The 18042-nt window shown below is 38.8% G+C and overlaps 1 protein-coding gene across 2 annotated transcripts in view; it reads right to left on the reverse strand.

Annotated features, from left to right (window-relative positions):
- Window positions 1-18042, reverse strand: part of CDON (cell adhesion associated, oncogene regulated) — a 103332-nt gene that overhangs the window by 82610 nt on the left and 2680 nt on the right. The window contains exon 1 of one of the 2 annotated variants that reach the window (XM_030332224.1): window positions 2788-4025. The exons of the other annotated variant lie outside the window; for it this stretch is intronic. The gene's annotated coding sequence lies outside the window, so the exon portion shown is untranslated. Of the gene's footprint in view, window positions 1-2787; window positions 4026-18042 lie in introns of those variants that run through there. 2 annotated transcript variants of the gene reach the window in all.

An 18042-nucleotide genomic window follows, 5' to 3' on the forward strand; every position in this document is an offset into this window, starting at 1 on the left:
TTAACACTTGGGTTATCAAGCTTTCCAAGAATTTACATTTAAAACATTTCATAACTCTACATAATCATCTCCTTTTTCTCTTCCTAGCTTCTCTGCCAACCTAAGTAAGTCTACCTTAAGAGGAAAGGCCCAGATGGCAGGTGTGGGTGTTCCAAAACATCAGATATTATTTTGTTTATTTGAATTACATTCTTTGCTTGAACAGCCTCGGGGCGCACATAAAACATACTACTAATTAAAATAACCAACAGCAGTACCAATAAAACATCTAAAAAGCAGCCTTTATATAGAGAGACTTTTAGGTGCTTGCCTCCTGACCTCAGTACAGGGAACAATGAAGGTGCACTGAAAACCAAGTGAGGCATTTCTATTTCTTTTAGAGAAAGATAAAAAGCCAACTTAAGGTTGTGGCAAGAAGGGAACCCTCCTTGATGCTGATGCATCGTCAACCCTTGGGCACATGTATCTCACAGACAAACATCTGGCACGAGAAATGGCAAAGAAGCCACATCCCAGGACAGACGACTGCATACTGACAACTTACTAGGTTTAATCTACAGCACTGGTTCCCAGAAATTCGGATTTCAATAACCAGTGATACTGAAAACTAAGGCAATACACCTGGATGATCCCATGCAAGCCTGCCAACCATTCGCCAAGAATACTTTTTTAGACAAATTAAAAACTGCCATCCACTATCATCTCAGTGGAACAGAACAAAAAGGCAGGCAAAACATAGTTTCAGAATAAATTTAGCTGTAGAAAGCAATCACTACATGTCTTTTGGTCCACTGTTCCTCATTTTACTCCAAATATAAAATCTTCATTATAAACTATGCTGCTTTGAAGACTGATGTTGAGAAACAACTAATCAATAGACCTAAGTTTTCATTGTCTTAACTCAGTATATTTAATATTATTATATATATTATCATCTGTCATGTATTACAAGCATAGTATACATAATTGTTACATAGTATATTATAATACACATATAGTATAATAGTCAATACCAACCTTTGGTTACAATATAGGCTAAATCACGCGCCCCCCAATGGAGCATTGAACACAGACATCCCCATAGCTTTTCATCCTGAATCTCAACCAACAAATGTCCCTAAAACAGCATTTTTAATCTTCTTGGTATTGACAGGCTTCTACCACTCAAAGATACCCCTCTGATACCAGAGTGTCATCCCTTCTCTTCATTAGTAACATCCCCCTCCAAAATAGGTCAAACTTTTAGACCCTGCTAGGAAAACGGTGTTTCAGACGCAGGAAATTTACATGTATACATCCCTACATTCAACTAAAAAAAAAAAAATCCATTACTCTCTCTCCACACACCGCTCTAAAACTTCATGCTTTAAAACTTCTTTCCTTCTTCAGTAATGGCTTTGATTTTCATTTTAACCTGATTTCCCCCGGGTCAAAATTATGGCCAAGGAGGATTCCTTGAAGAGAACGTGCACAATTTGACTTCATCTGACTCTTTATAGTGTGAAAAAAAAGAACTAGGCTAGATACTTACAGGTCACATAAATGTGAAAAATTCGTACCTGACCTGGATTAACCACTAGTTTGTCAGTTCCATGAGGGGAAGGAGCCAGGTCTATTTTGCTCACCACTATGTACCATACCTGGGAAGTTTCTTGCACAAAATGAGTGCTTAACAAATGTCGATGAATGAATGAATGTACATTGAGAGAAACCCAGCAATGTTTCCTGTGAATTATGAAGTTATTTCACAGACTACTAATTTAATATGCTTAAAAACATTCTAGTAAGCCAAGAGAAGATACAAGAATAGTGTCCCACTCCTAAATAGCAGTTTAAGACAATCAACACTAATGCTTCATGACCTGTTCACTGAGTTTATTTGGTCTTTGATGGAAGTGAACACCCATATTTTCCTATTTTTTATTATGTCAATTTTTTTTAAATCAATAGCTAATAGTTATGTGCTGTATAATGTAATAGGTACTTAAGCTAAATGACTAACACAGTGCAGGACACAGCATTACAGAAAAGCCACGGGCAAAAGTGAGAAGACAGTAAATAAAAGATGTTATCAAAAGTTCTTTTCAACCTGAAGAGAAAAGGATACTACCGACAATATCAGAAGCACTATTATCACTTTGCTCACCCACAGAAATAACCCAGTAGAGTCCGCAGAAACATTCACCACGGACTTGAAAGTCATACAGGCATAGGGCCAACAATAGGTAAATGCAATTCTCTGCTTTTACTACAGTTAGAAGGGTTTGTAGCTAAAACAAAAGACTTCATATACTTATGACAGAGATTGGCATTACAGACGAAAACATCAGGGCTTCTTACTGTACATACTCATGTTTCCTGCAATGTGGCATGAATTTCTGTAAGGTCAAAACCATGTAAATAAAATCCTGCCACATAAAGTTGTTATTAAATTTAGGAAGATAACTCTCAAGGAGGTGTTTCAAACATACTTAGACAGTACTGGCCAAATTCATTGGGTGAAACCACAGAGAGTTATATAAATTCCCTTAAAACTATCGAGTCAATCTGTCCTACCTCTTGCCAACACTTTTTAAAGTACTGAATTTGGCAAAAAAAAATACCTAAGGAAAACAAGCACATTTTTTAAGCAAAATGCCACAATGCTGATTTATACACACGAGGTGGATTAGTCACTCCCTGTCGATACCGGACAAAATCAACTCGCTGATTTACCTGCATAAACAAATGTTTGTCTTTATACGTATTTATAAAATTAAGATTTTAAAAGGTCGTACAAGCACTTACTACGTCCGAGTTACCGGAGAAAGACTCAAATGCTTTAGTCAGTAGATCTGTCATCTTTCTGCCCCAGCACCAAAGAGCGATGATCCAGTCCCAGTGGTGATGGTAGGTCACTTGGAAATGATTTAAGGAGGCGGGGCTCTATGTGCAGCACGAAAAACCTTGCCAAATAATTCTGATACTCTACCCCACCCTTGCCTCTTGCTTCCACTAGGCAGGGAGTTAACTGGCTTTACTGTGTGTGAAAGTAAATCTACTTGTACATCTTACCAAACAGCTGTCTTATGAAATTAATTATTCTAAAGGATAACAACTACCAATTATTAAGTTTATTGGTGAAAGATTTTACATGCATTATTGTTGATCCCCACAACATTCCTAAAGATGGGTATTGTTTCCATTTTACAAGTGAGGTAACAGTAAAGAAGAAAACTCTAGTAACCTCCCCAAGATTCTAGAGCCTGTAAAGGGCAGGGGTAACATCTGAACCCAGGGCAATCCCAGGCCTACGCTTACCTCTTACCCCTTTCTACCTACAGCTTCCTAATTAAAAGAAAGGCCTTGAGTAGAAATCCGGTTTTATGTCCATTGATGTCCGTGAGAATCCACGGTCACTTCCCATTCTGGAGGGATTCTCAAAACTATCAGGTTTTAGTTTTCTTTCTCTTTTTTTTTTTTAAATTTTTTCAAGCTCCAGCAACTTTTATTCTTTCTTTCTCGATTTTAATCTGCGAAATGATTGTCGGAGGGACGAAAATTATTTTTTATAAATTTCACTGTGTTTCTGCGCTTCTGGAACTCAATTACTGTAAACTTACTGTGAATCATTAGCCAGACAATGAAGGCAGGACACAAGATTTCAGTGCCTAATTTGCATTCGTGTTTTTGGGTCATGTCTGTGACATGTGAAAGTCACATGAAGTTACAGAATACAGACTACAAAGGAAGTTCTGAAACAGGTAAGAGGAAAAGCAGATGTGAATTATCTTCCAGCTCATGGTGGCATAAGTGTGACAAACTCAAAAAGCATGTCATGGCACACAGCCTTATACAACATCATGAACACACAAATTACAAAGATCCCCTATCACTCTGGCTCATCGGCAATAAGCAAATATTAATACATACAAACACTTCATTGAATGGGTTGTTTAATTGCTCAGTACTATATATATAGTAGTGCACTTTTAAAGTGATTGCCCACAAAATATTGGACCAGTGGTTAAAAACGAGGTCATTATTAAAAAAAGAAAAACCGTACTAATCACGCTTAAAATTTTAAAACAATCATATGAAATAAGCAAGTGAAATATAAAACAAGCAAAAGTTTCTTTCTACAATACTGAAAATCTAAAAAATGTTTTAAAGATTTTACATTTTTGAATTATATTGGTTTTGTGGTAATATATTTATTTTGTAAATTTTAGTTTTACAAGAAGTTTGCATCTAGTTTCTTTTCTATATAATTAAGACATTCGTAATAAAAATCATTTAATCAGTAATAGTTTATAAGAATTTTGCCCTTTGACAAAGTTTGAGCGCTGACCCCTTTTTAGCAAAATACATTATCATCTCAGTTAAGACACTATGTTCACTAATCAAACACACAGCTATTTCCTTGATCACACACATCCCTGCAAATCTGAGTTGAGAGTGGGGTTGGGGGATAGAACAAGAATTACAGTTTCAAATACAAGATTCACAGTCCCCCAAATCAAAACAGTTAAAAGAATCCTATAAATGCCACCTACCTCCAAAGCCACCAAGACCACCACCCTAAGAAAACTCTATAAATGCAATACAACCAAGCTTTATCCTCTATGTTATAGGACCCAGAAGGAATATCTTTTTTTATTTTTTTTTAACATTTATTTATTTTTGAAAGAGCATGAGCGGGAGAGGGGCAGAGAGAGAGGGAGACAAAGAATCTGAAGCAGGCTCCAGGCTCTCAGCTGTCAACACAGAGTCTGACACAGGGCTCGAACCCACGAACCATGAGATCATGACCTGAGCCAAAGTCGGATGCTTAACTGACTGAGCCACCCAGGCACCCCTGGGAATACCTTAAAGTCTGTGCATTTGCAGAGTTGTGGCACAACGTTTTCTCCTGCAAACGCATTCAGTATCACTACAAAAATTACCGTGTTTCCCTGAAAACCCTGATTCCAGTGATAGAAATACAATAATGAGGCCAACCAGTGGACTAGAAGAAAACAGATGGAGTTTTCAGCGCTTAACTGAAAGAATACAACAACAACAAAATGCATAAGTGCCTCCTTCCTGAAGCATTATTACTGTCACTGTGGACAACCAAAAAAAAAAAAAACAAAAAAAAAAAAAACCCTACGGATAAAGAGGGAATGGCCAGCCAAAAAGGGAAGACTGCCCACCACCTGTCATGTTCTGGTTCCACAATCCCCTGTTCAATTTTTTGGATGCACCTCCACCGCTAAACTTCGATCTTCAACAGTCACTTGAGGGCAACATACTTAAGCCGGCCAACTAGAAACAAAATAGGGGAGTGGCCGGGGTGGGACTGACAGTGTGCATAACTGGCCTATCTCCATGTCAAATATTTGCATCTGATGATTCCACATCTATTCTATTTCTCTCTTGGAAACAACTTGGGGATGGCACTTTATTGGTGGTCTTTAATGCTACCAATCCCAGTTAAGTGTTTATCTGTTCTGACCATATGTAAGCCCAAAAGAAAAGTAACAAATTTAAAAGGACGTAAGAGTCAAGCTCATTATTTAAGTATACATGTAAGAATTCCAGAAAACACCAGGATTTCCCATAGATAAGAAGATTTGCTGGGGATGGGGCGCCTGGGTGGCTCAGTCGGTTAAGCGTCCAACTTCAGCTCAGGTCATGATCTCACAGCTTGTGAGTTTGAGCCCCACATCGGGATCTGTGCTGACAGCTCAGAGCCTGGAGCCTGCTTTGGTTCTGTGTCTCCCTCTCTCTCTGCCCCTCCCCTGCTCACGCTCTGTCTCTCTCCCCTTCAAAAATAAATAAACATTAAAAAAGTTAAAAAAGAAAAAACATTTGTTGGGGAAATTATCAACAGAAAATTAGCAAAGGGTACCAACAATAGTCCTTGCTTCTAAGAACATGTCAGTGAAGGTAGGTATGAAGTACATCTCTCACAAAATAAATTTTATTTTCTTGGTATTAAACTGAAGTATGTTTACACTGAGTTTGGGGAGATAAGAAGGGAGAAGGGGAGATCACAAAGTTACAAAATTGAACATGTGGAACAAGAGAGTCAAATGGTGTTCACTTGTTTGGAAAGTCAAAGGAATGTTCCCAAAAGTTCCCCATTAGCTCTTACTAATTGAGCTAATTGAGTATTAGCTCAATACTCACCCAACTGCGCTCTTTGCTATGCACTGGGTTCTAACCAGTCCAAAAACATATAACCAATTCCAGCGTATTCCCCCATTTGTGGCTCCCCAGAGTTTAATCCCCACTCATTTGATTCTGATTCCACAGTTTCTAATTCACTGTGTCACCATAATACCCCCTTTTGTGGATATCAGCCCATCTCACCGATAGCAATTATAACAATCAGAGCAGCAACACCGCCCTCGAGAACCATCTACCTGATCACACGAACACTAAAATGAGATGGCCAAGAGCCTGATGAGCTATCATTCATTCCCATTATACAGGTGAAGAAACCAAAGCACAGGGAGGCCATGTCACTAGACTGTAGTGCAAGCTGGCTTTGACTCCAGGTACTCACTCTCTAGAGCTTACCCTCATCCAAACCCCTATGATACGATGCCTAAAAATTCCCAGAATTTTACAGAAAACTAATTCATTCTCAATTCAACTGTTCCATTAATGGAAATTCCACATGCTAAGTTTACCTAAAACAAGCTGTGGGGTTGGGGGAGCTGTCTGCCAGTCCTTAGTAGCCCACCATCTACTAAGCAGCATATGAATGATAAAAAAAAAAAACAATTCTCTTCATTAGTTGAGCTAAGCACCCTACATAGAATAATGATGTAAAGCGTTGCAAGAACATTCAGCACATTCCAGTCACACCTAGTATCAGTCTGTTGGGAAAGAAACAAATAATGCAGCAAAGAAATGAGTCACAACACCCCACAGCCCAAATATGCTCTAACAATTGTCCAAATCATTTTCATACCCTTAGAGAGCAAGGAGTTGAAAAATTAAAATTAAAGCTGAAGACTTTCCAAATAATTCAATTTCACAAGAGAACAAAGAAGAAAATTATAGGTTAAAACTTCCACTATACTAAAGAATATCAAAGAAACATCAAAGAAAACCATTATTTAAAAGATGTTAAAAATATCGGGCAGGAACCCCAATATTTTAAGAATTTAATCATGTAAAAGCCAAATTAACCTGCTGACATAAAAGTATTATTTTAAAGCCATTTAACCATTACCTAAAACAACATACAAATTAATACATATTAATCACTATACACAAAACTACATTATAGACTTGGCTTATACTGGGCAATTAGAGATCTGAACAAGTATTCATTCTTGTTCAGTTTCTCTTCTTTCAAAAAAAAAAAAAAAGACTTACAGACAAGCCTCATCAATCATTAAGAGGGCCTGGTTCTGGTATTATATGAGCTCTGTCAACTTTAATCAAATTGCTTGCCAGATCGTAGATAAGTAATGACTTGCTTAGGTTAAGCAAGGCCAGAGTTTTCCTTCTGTAGTATATACATCTCCAGAGTGAAAATAAACAGCCTCACACCTCTTACTGGAAGCTGGTCTCTGTTGCTATCACAACTCACTCTTCACTCCAATGAAGGAGGAGCAAAATTTGCCTTTAAGAATGTCTATTTTTCTTTCTTCTCGATCTTGTCATCAAAACCATTTTTAAACTGTTTCATTAAACAGTTAACGACTGGCTTGATTTTCACCAAAATAATACAAATTTGCTGTCATTAAATGCTTTAGCGTTAGCATTTGTTTTAGCCAACCTTATACAGTGACACAAAACGAAAGAGAAGTTAACAACTGGTCAAAGCAACATTAAAAGCATCATGTAAAACTGCAAAGTTTGAGGGGTGCCTCGGTGGTTCAGTTGGTTGAGTGTCCTGGCTTCAGCTCAGGTCATGATCTTGAAGTCTGTGAGTTCGAGCCCACGTCAGGCTCTGTGCTGACAGCTCAGAGCCTGGAGCCTGCTTCCGATTTTGTGTCTGCCCTTCCCCTGCTCATGCTCGGTCTCTCAATAATAAATAAACGTTAAAAAAAAATTAAAAAAATAAAATTAAAAAAAACTGCAAAGCTTGAATTCATTTTCTAACAAATCTAAGAAATGAAAAACCAAATTATGTCTTGATAATCATCCGTCATGTTTTGGATACAGGGGTATCATGGAACAACCATTAAGAGAAAAGAACATCTCAATGTAGATTTGATGTTCATTCCACAAAGACGCAAATGTAAAATGAGATTTACTTCTAAAAAGTTCCTTTGCGGGGGGGCGCCTGGGTGGCTCAGTCGGTTGAGCATCCGACTTCGGCTCAGGTCATGATCTCGCAGTCCGTGAGTTCGAGCCCCACATCGGGCTCTGTGCTGACAGCTCAGAGCCTGGAGCCCGTTTCAGATTCTGTGTCTCCCTCTCTCTGACCCTCCCCTGTTCATGCTCTGTCTCTCCCTGTCTCAAAAACAAATAAAATGTTAAAAAAAATTTAAAAAAAAAAAAAGCTCCTTTGCTATTTTCCTGATTTTACATAGAACTGGAAAGGGCTTCCAAACTTCATTTCAGCTGGGACATTCTGTTAGAGAAATTTCCAAGCGCCTGCTTTAAAGAAATGTGCTAGAAAGCAAGGATCCCTGTGGCTAGAAATAAAAATAAAGTAACCTCTGTAGAGGAAAGAGTTCAAAACTATAAGACACCAGGGAATCAATTTTATCTTAGGCAAAATTCACTTCCATATCTTCCGTGAGGTCAACAGAATCCAGAATGCAGAGTCTGTGGTTTAGAAATGTCAAAGAAATGTCAAAGAGAAAACAAAACAAAACAAAACGTAGAAGTATTTTATTCTCTTCCTAAGCACAGACAAATGTGCAATTATAATCTAATTTAAGCTTTAGAAGAATGACTACAGTTTCAAAGAACCTCCTTTCCCAGCATTAGAGAGATGTTAAAGATCTAACTTTCAACTACATGAAAACTCTCATAAACACGATCCTAATGCTCAATCACGTATTGTCCTCATGGTTTCCACTCTCGTGACAATTTTACTGTTTCGTACATTTAAGCAGAAAAACAAACACACACCACCATCAGAAAGAGGAGATCATTCTGCGTCTGGAATAAAAAGAACCACAAGGCAGGAGTCGTCAAAGCTGGAACACTTCACAAGGCGCTAAGTGAGCAAGGCGGGTGATGTGCTTCTCCACTGCAACCCCACACAGGACAGCACTTCCCTTTCCCAGGCTGCAGCACACCAGACAGACAAGAGTCCTGGTCTGCAAAAGCAATACAGTCACTCCTTCGTCACCACGTCACCTGTTGTTAAACTGCCAGAGTTTACATCCGCTCCAGGTAAATCAGATACGGAAGAGGTTAGTATTTCTCAGTGAATTAGAAAGAACTTCCACAAAGCAAACGGGGACTTCCTTTGTGTACCAAATATCAAGCGAAAGGATTTTTTTTTTAATCCAGAAAACTTGCATTTCACATGAAGGGGGCGGGAGGCGGGGGTGGTAGGAAGCCTGCATTGCAGAAAGGAAAAACCGAAAACTCAGTTTCTCTTTCTTGGTTGTTGAAGGGCCATGGGAGTTCGATAGGGGGTGCCTGCTGATTTGATTCCACGACCAGCTGACATCTGTGACCACAGCTAATTAAGTATTCTGTATGTATGCGCAGCCAGCTAAGAAAACACTGAATCTGATCTTTGTCCTGCAGGGTTAATCATTTCCTCATCTTTTTTCCCTGATAATCTCCTATCTCAAAGAGAAATCCCAAAATAAGTAAAACACTGACAATGTCTCTTTAAAACGATTTGTTATTTTCCCGCGGAATGGGATACAGCCAGGGCTTGGAAGGTTCACATTTAGAAACCCACTTTGGGAGCTGGCTACGAGACCCCTACTGACAACAGTAAGATGTATGTAGTCAAATCCCTGGGCTAAAATTTATTTGATGCCACAAAATGCTGATATCAATCTCTGCACGAGCTGCATTGTATGATTAAAAACCCCACTGTGGCTGCTGTCATAGTAACAAATGTGAAATTACTTTAAGACCTAACCACTACGACAATAGCTATTTTAAAATGCATCCTCAAACACAAAAGAAATAACAAATAATGACAACTGTGTTTGCTAGCCTAATAGGAGACCACAGTTAACAACCCATCTTATAATGACTCAAATTGGTTTTTGTTAGCCACGGGATTTAAAAAACTTAGCTCCAAAATGTAAGAAGTGTAAGAAGAAAATTATGTGAAAGACCTATACAGGTCTACAGTCAAAGCCCAATTCAAACACAAAATAATCTAAAACATGATCAATAGAGATTGAAATTAGAAATTCAAGGTAGCGTTCTGATGTGTTTTAATCTCAAAATGGATTTGACCATAAATAAAGAAAATATGCCTAATCATCAATAAATAGAAATCAAACAAACGGATAAAGAGATCAGAACCATCCTAATCAGATTATAACAGGACTTGAAAATACATCTTAAGCAGAAATATCTATTTAGAATACAGTTTGAAATATACTTTACCCCATCAGAACTATAGAGTCCTTACTATAAAACTAAACTTGTAATTCCACTTTGGATGAACATCCAAGATTTGATGAAAGAAATAAAATGAGCTTGTTTAAAAAGGTGATCACAGTAAGACGAACCCACAAAGTAAATCATGGACAGAATGTAATAGTTAGACTTTAGTATGGTTCTATTCAGGAGTTTAACAATCTATCAAGAACAATAAAAGTATCTTCTCAGTATTGAGTGGTCCCAGGATCTACTGACCTGCTATTCAGATGCCTGGACACAAAACTGAAATCCTGGTATATGAGGGGTCGCTAAGTCATGGTGACAATCTAAAAATCTAATTTCCCGACGAGAGTGAACAGGGGAAAACGGGCGGGAGGAAACACTATATTCAATCAAATTGAACTGACTGGCAACACGATGTTATTTTACCAGTGTTTATAAAAAGAATTAAATGGCACCTTTTCTACAAAACTGTACTGTCGCATTTGTAATCACACCCAGACACTTACCCTCACGTGACTATCTTCATAAGCCAATTGTCAGATTTTGTCAATACATCGTGAGCTATATAATATCAAGGCAAATAATGAAGTTTAACTCCACTTTATGGATGAGGGTTCCTCATACCCACCCCTCCTACTCTCCTAGTCACCAAACTGAGAGGAACAGTTTAAATTATTGAAACAGAGGTGAATGATAAACAGCATGGCCGTTTCAACTGAAACTATGTTCACTCCCTAATTCTTCTTGCCTGTTACTCACTGTGTTGTTATTTTGCTATACACACACCCTGAGGCCAAAACCATGAAAATAAGCCAAAATAAATGGACAAGAAAAATGTCTTCTCCCTAGCTTACGATGCTATTTTTGTTTTTATTGGAATAAAAGAGGCTGCCAAGTTCTGATGTCACTACAGTAATTTCATGGCCTGATAAAAGTAGTATTTTATCCATTAAACATCTGTCCCCCTTGCCAAATTTACCTCCAAGCAGGCCGTGTGTACAATTACTCATTAAGCCAATAACTGCCAGGCATTTCCCTGGCAAGAGACAGAAGCCAGAATCGCACTTTTTAGTACCTATATATCCAAGAGAACACCTGCGATAGTGAGTATTTTAAAACCAGACAAAACTTGGTATCACCTCTCCAGACGCCAAATGTTGCACAGGAGAAAAATACACATTTTAAATATATATAATCGTTTTAAAAATTCATCCATTTAAATTTTTTAACACTAAAAAATTCAAAAACTGAAAAAAAAAACCCGTTAAAATATCATGCAAACATTCCAATAATGAGACAGTTAACTTTTTTTTTCTTTGTCTAAAGCGTTCTTTAATCTTCATTATTTGAAGCTGTGGTCTACCTGAACTTGACATGAAGAATCAGACTTTAACTTTTTTAATGTTTATTTATTCTTGAGAAAGAGAGAGAGAGAGGCAGAAGAGACAGAGCACGAGTGGGGGAGGGGCAGAGAGAGAGGGAGACAGAATCCGAAGCAGGCTCCAGGCTCTGAGCTGCCAGCAAAGAGTTCGACGCGGGGCTCAAACCCATGAACCACGAGATCGTGACCTGAGCTGAACCGACTGAGCCGCCCAGGCACCACTTTCACTGGATTTTTAAGAGCAGACTGTATGTTGAAATCACGCATGGGTCTAGAGAGGACAGTTAGGGTCCAGGCAACATCATCAACACCATTTGGAAACTCGCTACAAAGGGAGAATCTTGGGATTCACCCCGGACTCATTAAATCATTTTAAACAGCTTCATAAAAAAAAAAAAAAAAAAAAAAAAAATCATTTTAAACAGCCCCCAAGAGGGCCACCTGGGTGGCTGTCAGTTAAGCAACTGAGTTTGGCTCAGGTCATCATCTCGGGGTCTGTGAGTTCAAGCCCCAAGTTGGGCTCTGTGCTGACAGCTCAGAGCCTGGAGCCTGCTTCAGATTCTGCGTCTCCCTCGCTCTCTGCCCCTCCCCAACTCATACTCTGTCTCTCCCTCAAAAATAACAAATAAGCATTTAAAAAAATTAAAAGAAAAAAAAAACAGCCCCCAAGAAATCCAAAAGCACAGTGACACTTCAGAAGCACTGTGATTACCACTCGGATACATTCAGCCATTTGGGTATTTAGTACTCGTTAGGCATAGTGCGAGTAAGGGGGTGAGAGGGATGATCACACATAGAGGGGACAGCACATCATCTGTCCTTAAGGAGAAAGACGAGGATGAGCAGACATGTAAACAATGATGATACAGTATCAGGCAAAGGAGAGACAGAGTTCCCAGCCTGCAAGACAGAAAGCAAGGTACATTCAAGTGATTCAAAGTAGCTAAAGACGGCAGTAGCATCCAGTAGGTAGAGCACCTGTACACCCCACTGAAGACCTGGGCCTTAATAAGTGAGCGATTCAGGGTCTCCGGAGAAATCGATTTTAAGGAGAGCAGTCACATGATCGGATTTATGTTTTAGGAAGATTGCTACTCTGGTAACACGGAGAAAAATGGATGATTTGGAGTGGGGGCAAAACCCCCACTGGAGATAGGGAGGCGACACAGAAGCAGTTTCAGCAGAAGACCAAAAGTTGGGTTTTTTGGTCACACATTTGAAATCTCCTCTCACCCCTCTCCCATTTTGGAAAGGTGGCTGGAGGGGTAAAAGGTAATGGTAACAGAGCAGACCTGCTTATACGTTACAGGGAGGCAACGGAGGGTTTATTTATATGTGTACATGAACACAAAACAGTAAAAGCTCAGTAAACTCAGTATACTATACTTTTCTGCTTACAAAATAAAGATTATTTCAGTGATTCAGGATTCTACATTACCTTCAGCCATTGTTAAGTATCAATTATTAACACGAGTTAACATATATTTACAGATACAAGATATGTACATGGTTAGATTAAGTAACTATGGGCCTCAGAAAATATCCCAGATACAGTTTTTTTGCTTGGATAAGTCACTTTCTCCCCCCAGGATGAGTGATTTCTCTCTCTCGAAATTCAAGTACAGAAAAGTAGGGTGGAGGAGAGAAGGCAGAGAGAGAAGATGTATATTTATTCATTTTTACAGTACACCTGTTGTAAGAGTGAAGAAATACACCTGGGCCAGCAGATGGCCTCAAGAAACTTCTCAGATGTGTACCTACATCAAGAGGGAGCAAATACTATACTTGGAAAGTATTATCACTGCTGATGCTGGCACACGTAGAATACTGGGAAGTTTCTATTTTCTCTTTACGTAAGAAAGACAGAAAAGAGGAGCTGACATTTAGTTGTTAGTGATATAAACGAAGAATTACATTTAAAGTGAACAAAGCCAGCAAGCTGAGGCAGTCCTCAACTTTAAACTCGGGTTGGTTTGAGAAAATGTATGGACTCAGTGGCTGTTTGGACATTTTTGACACATTTTTCTCCCTCCAAAATCATGCATGTATTGGTTATGTAGAATCACTACGTAGTAAAAGCCCATTTCATGGAGTCTCACTACTGCAAGGCTCTCAGAGGTCGTGTAGGTCAATCTCTCACCCAAGGAAGAGATCCCTTCCCCAGTGTCTTTCGCAAATGTCCAGTAATCAGGGGCTCGTGTCCCCTCAAAAGAGCATTCTCTATCATGAGGCAGCTCTATTTGACAGACAGTTCTCCCTTCTTTTGAAACAAAATCTGCATCTCTTGAGTACCCCATACAGGGCAGAAGATGAATCATTTATCACTATTTCAACCCCCATCCCCTCGAAATCTGGGCCACCGAGGGTCTGATTTAAGAAGGAAAGGGGGTCAGCTTGCCCCTCTGGGATCCGGGGGAAGCCACCCATGCACGTGGCTGTATGCCAAGAACGACCTTGCGTCAAGGAGTGTGAAGCAATAAGACTTAATGAAATTACAAAAGCTGAAGAGTACAATGTCTCCTAAGGAGAAAAGTGGCTTGTGTTCCAGCAGGACACCCAGAAAATCCTTCATCAACATTTCCAAGGACAGAAATATAATAAACTATTTACCTCAACCACAACTCCCTCAAAATGAACAAACAAACAAAGAACCTTCTAATTCATCAACATCATCTTGCATTCTTGTTTCACTGTTTGGTGAAATAAACTTTATTTAGCACATCAGGTTAGTAGCCAAAAGTCTTCTTCTTGAAGCAAGCAGCCCTGTTCTTCAAAATTTTTCTGTAGCATCACATCCTACTCCACTTTCTTCCATTTTTGGTGTATTTTTGTTTTCAAAAGAATATTACGTTATTTTGTTTTCTTCTAAGACTCTCATGCTAGTGCTAGCTGGTGCTTTCTTCTGTACGTTTCTAAGTATTGATTATGGCATTAAATCCTAAGCACGAAAAGATATAAGCTACCTTAGATGATCCTTCTTCTCTGTTTTGGGGCTCTCTTCCTTCCCTTCTAAACACACACACACAGAAGGACAGTTAACAACAGGTTTGGTTTATGTAATTATGACTGAGAGCAACTACTCAACCCCATTTTAATATTTATGTACAAAAATAAGGTCATGGTAAATTTTCAAGCTAGCCACTAGGATCCGATTTTCAAATAATGTGAGAAGAAGTGTCCTTTTCTTTTTTCCCAGTGACCACATATCCAATGTGCCGATAAAATGAACTACTACCAATTTCAAAACACACAAAAACTTTAAGTAACAATTTAAAAAGCACAAATTACTACCATACACAATAACGTGGATGAATCTCACAGACCTTATGAGCAGTGCAAGAAACCACATATAAAAGAGTACATGCCATAGGAATCCACTTTTATGAGTATAGCTGGAGAACAGGCAAAACTAATCTATGGTCAGATGAGGCGCAACAGTGGCTGCCTGATGGGGGTGGCAGGGTTGTCTGGGAAGGGGCACCAGGAGAACTTCGAGGTGAAAGAAATATTCTAGATCTTGATCTGGGTAATAGTTGCCACCCATATGTGCATATGTAAAACTTCATCCAGCTGTGCACTTAGTGTACATTAACTGCACGCTCATGTACATTTTTATATCACACAATCAACTAGGAAAAATGCAACATTGTTTCCAAGCACCTTTCAGTTCAACTGCAAAATTAAGAGCACATTACATCTATAGCTCTTGCATGTACCCATACGATTACTAACTTCTGAGAATTCCTTACTATGTTAGTCCTTAAACCAACTCTGGATCAGAGTAATATGTACAGAAGGAGTTAAGTAAAAGTAATAGGAGCCAACACTCACGTGTTACAGTTTTAGCATATCCCAAGCAATTTATTTTCATTCTCCCATGTAATCCCCACAACCGTGGTAAGAGATACTATTGTTATCCCCATTTTACAGATGAGGAAACCAAGACTTCGGTCAAGCTCACTTCCCCAAATAAAAAAAGGTGAGCGAGTATCTAACAAGAATAGGTAGCTGAGAAGCAAGCTTTGTAGATCAACTTTTGAATGCTGTTTGTAGTAGGGTAATATAAAAATAAAATCAACCACACAGTTCCAAGCAACAAAACGGTAAGCAGAATATTTCTACGCTCAGTCATATGACCTGTATATTTCTTTACCCTCTGACGTAAGATACAAGGAACTTCACTGTCCCTTAATCCTATGATTGAAAGGCACATCATTCTAGCTCTCAAGAACTGAAGTCCCTATTCACATTCCGACCAATATTCGGCAGAACAAAATGTGCTTTAGGGGTAGTTTTTTATGATCTCTGGCCATCAAAATATATCACACAGCAAAAGCCACTAAAAACCTGTGAACCAAGACTGGCACAATGCTAACTTGCAGTGTTGACCCCAATGCATGCAAGGGTCCTTTCAATTTGGTCGTGCTAGGATTAAGGTGAGAAAAAATTAAACACAGTCTCTAAAAGGCTTCTTTATTTTCCCAACACTCAGTATTGTGAGAATTTGGGAGAGGACTACATGGTAATAGGACGGAGAGAACTGTGACACACAACAGGATTATAATCAGGAACAAAATATATCAAATTGCCCAGCAAATACGCTATTGAGTTCTGCATCAGTGGAAAACTAGCACCAGAATTCAAATTCATTTTTAACTTGGAATTTTCTTCTTGGAATATGGAAATTGATTAATGATACTATCCAAGATTCAGAACTGCCCTTCCTGGAAAAGTACACAAGAAACAAACTGGGCAAATATCCTGAAAAATGTTTGTACCCAAAAATTATTTGGGGCAGCTGCGGGGGCGGGTGGCTGGGGAGGAGGACACACTCACGTTTCTCAAAAATTTTGCTCCAAAGACTTTATAGAATGTTTTTGGTAGATATATTTTCATTTACTTGTGGCTGCAAGCAAAGTCTGCAAAGCAATGCCTTAAAAAATACTAAAGATCAGACCTCTCAATAAGACACCAGGAAAGAGACATATACCCTAAATGAATTTAAATCCTTCAATAATGTAACAAGAATGCAATGAAATCGTATAAAAACAAAAGAGAAAAGTGAAATATGCCTATTCAAACAAGCAGTTCATCTCTGCAAAGCGATGTGCTTCACATAAAAGTCTGATTTTGCCCTCAGTTTAAAAAGTTATTAGAACAATACATCAGTCCTTACCGGCAAGACCAAACTGTAACACAATTTTATATATTTATCAAAAGATCATTCAGAGAAAACTTACCAAGTCTTCAACGTGTAGATGCTTGTGCTTCAGAGGGAGAGCAGAGAAGTGACTTTTTGTACTTAACAGTGGCGTTCAGTTCAGTGCTAAAAACACATCACCACAGTCCTGCTCGTAAGAGAGTCCTGACTAGCAATCTGCCTTCGGGTTGGGCTGTTTTCTCTTATAAGATAAGCTGTTAAGTCATGCCTTGATTTTAGATCTGCTAACATATGGAGTCTTCTAATGTAGCCTCTCTCCGCCCCCTCCCTCCACCGCCCCATCACCACTCAGCTCCAATCCCTCTACACACACACACACACACACACACACACACACACACACACAAAAGGCACTGCGGGGCAGAAATTCCTCAGGTGCTCGCTAATGTTATTCCCAGGGTCTTGGAGCCGCTTCGGGGATCAAGAGATCTCATAGCCCCTGCTGGGGTAAGGAGCAGCGAGTCTGTTCCATTTAATCAAATACAGAATGAATTTTCAGCTCTATTCACTAGCTTGTCTCCAGGGCTCTCAAAAGGCACCAGGCAGCTAGAATCACACACATGTGGCTCTTTTAGGCAAGTATAATTAGTTTGATTTTAAAAAGCCACGTTAATAATATCACCTCAGGACCATTATTCAGGGGACAGATGACAATGATACTGTATGTTTTAAGCCTGACAATGGGGGAAAGAGCACAAACAATGACGGAAAACTTGAAGGATTAAAAAAAAAAAAAAAACCAACAAGCCAGTTTTTCACTTAATTGTAATCCAATATTTTTAAAGTGACATTAAGTATATTCCATATACCATCTTTGAAGTTTAATTGAGAAGAATCAAAGCCCTCCTTGTCAGCCTCTTAAAAGTAAATTAATACCATATACACGACAAAAATGTATAAGTGGAATGTTTATAAATAA

The sequence above is a fragment of the Lynx canadensis genome, chromosome D1 (assembly GCF_007474595.2).
Source record: "Lynx canadensis isolate LIC74 chromosome D1, mLynCan4.pri.v2, whole genome shotgun sequence".
In the NCBI taxonomy this organism is placed as follows: Eukaryota; Metazoa; Chordata; class Mammalia; order Carnivora; family Felidae; genus Lynx; species Lynx canadensis.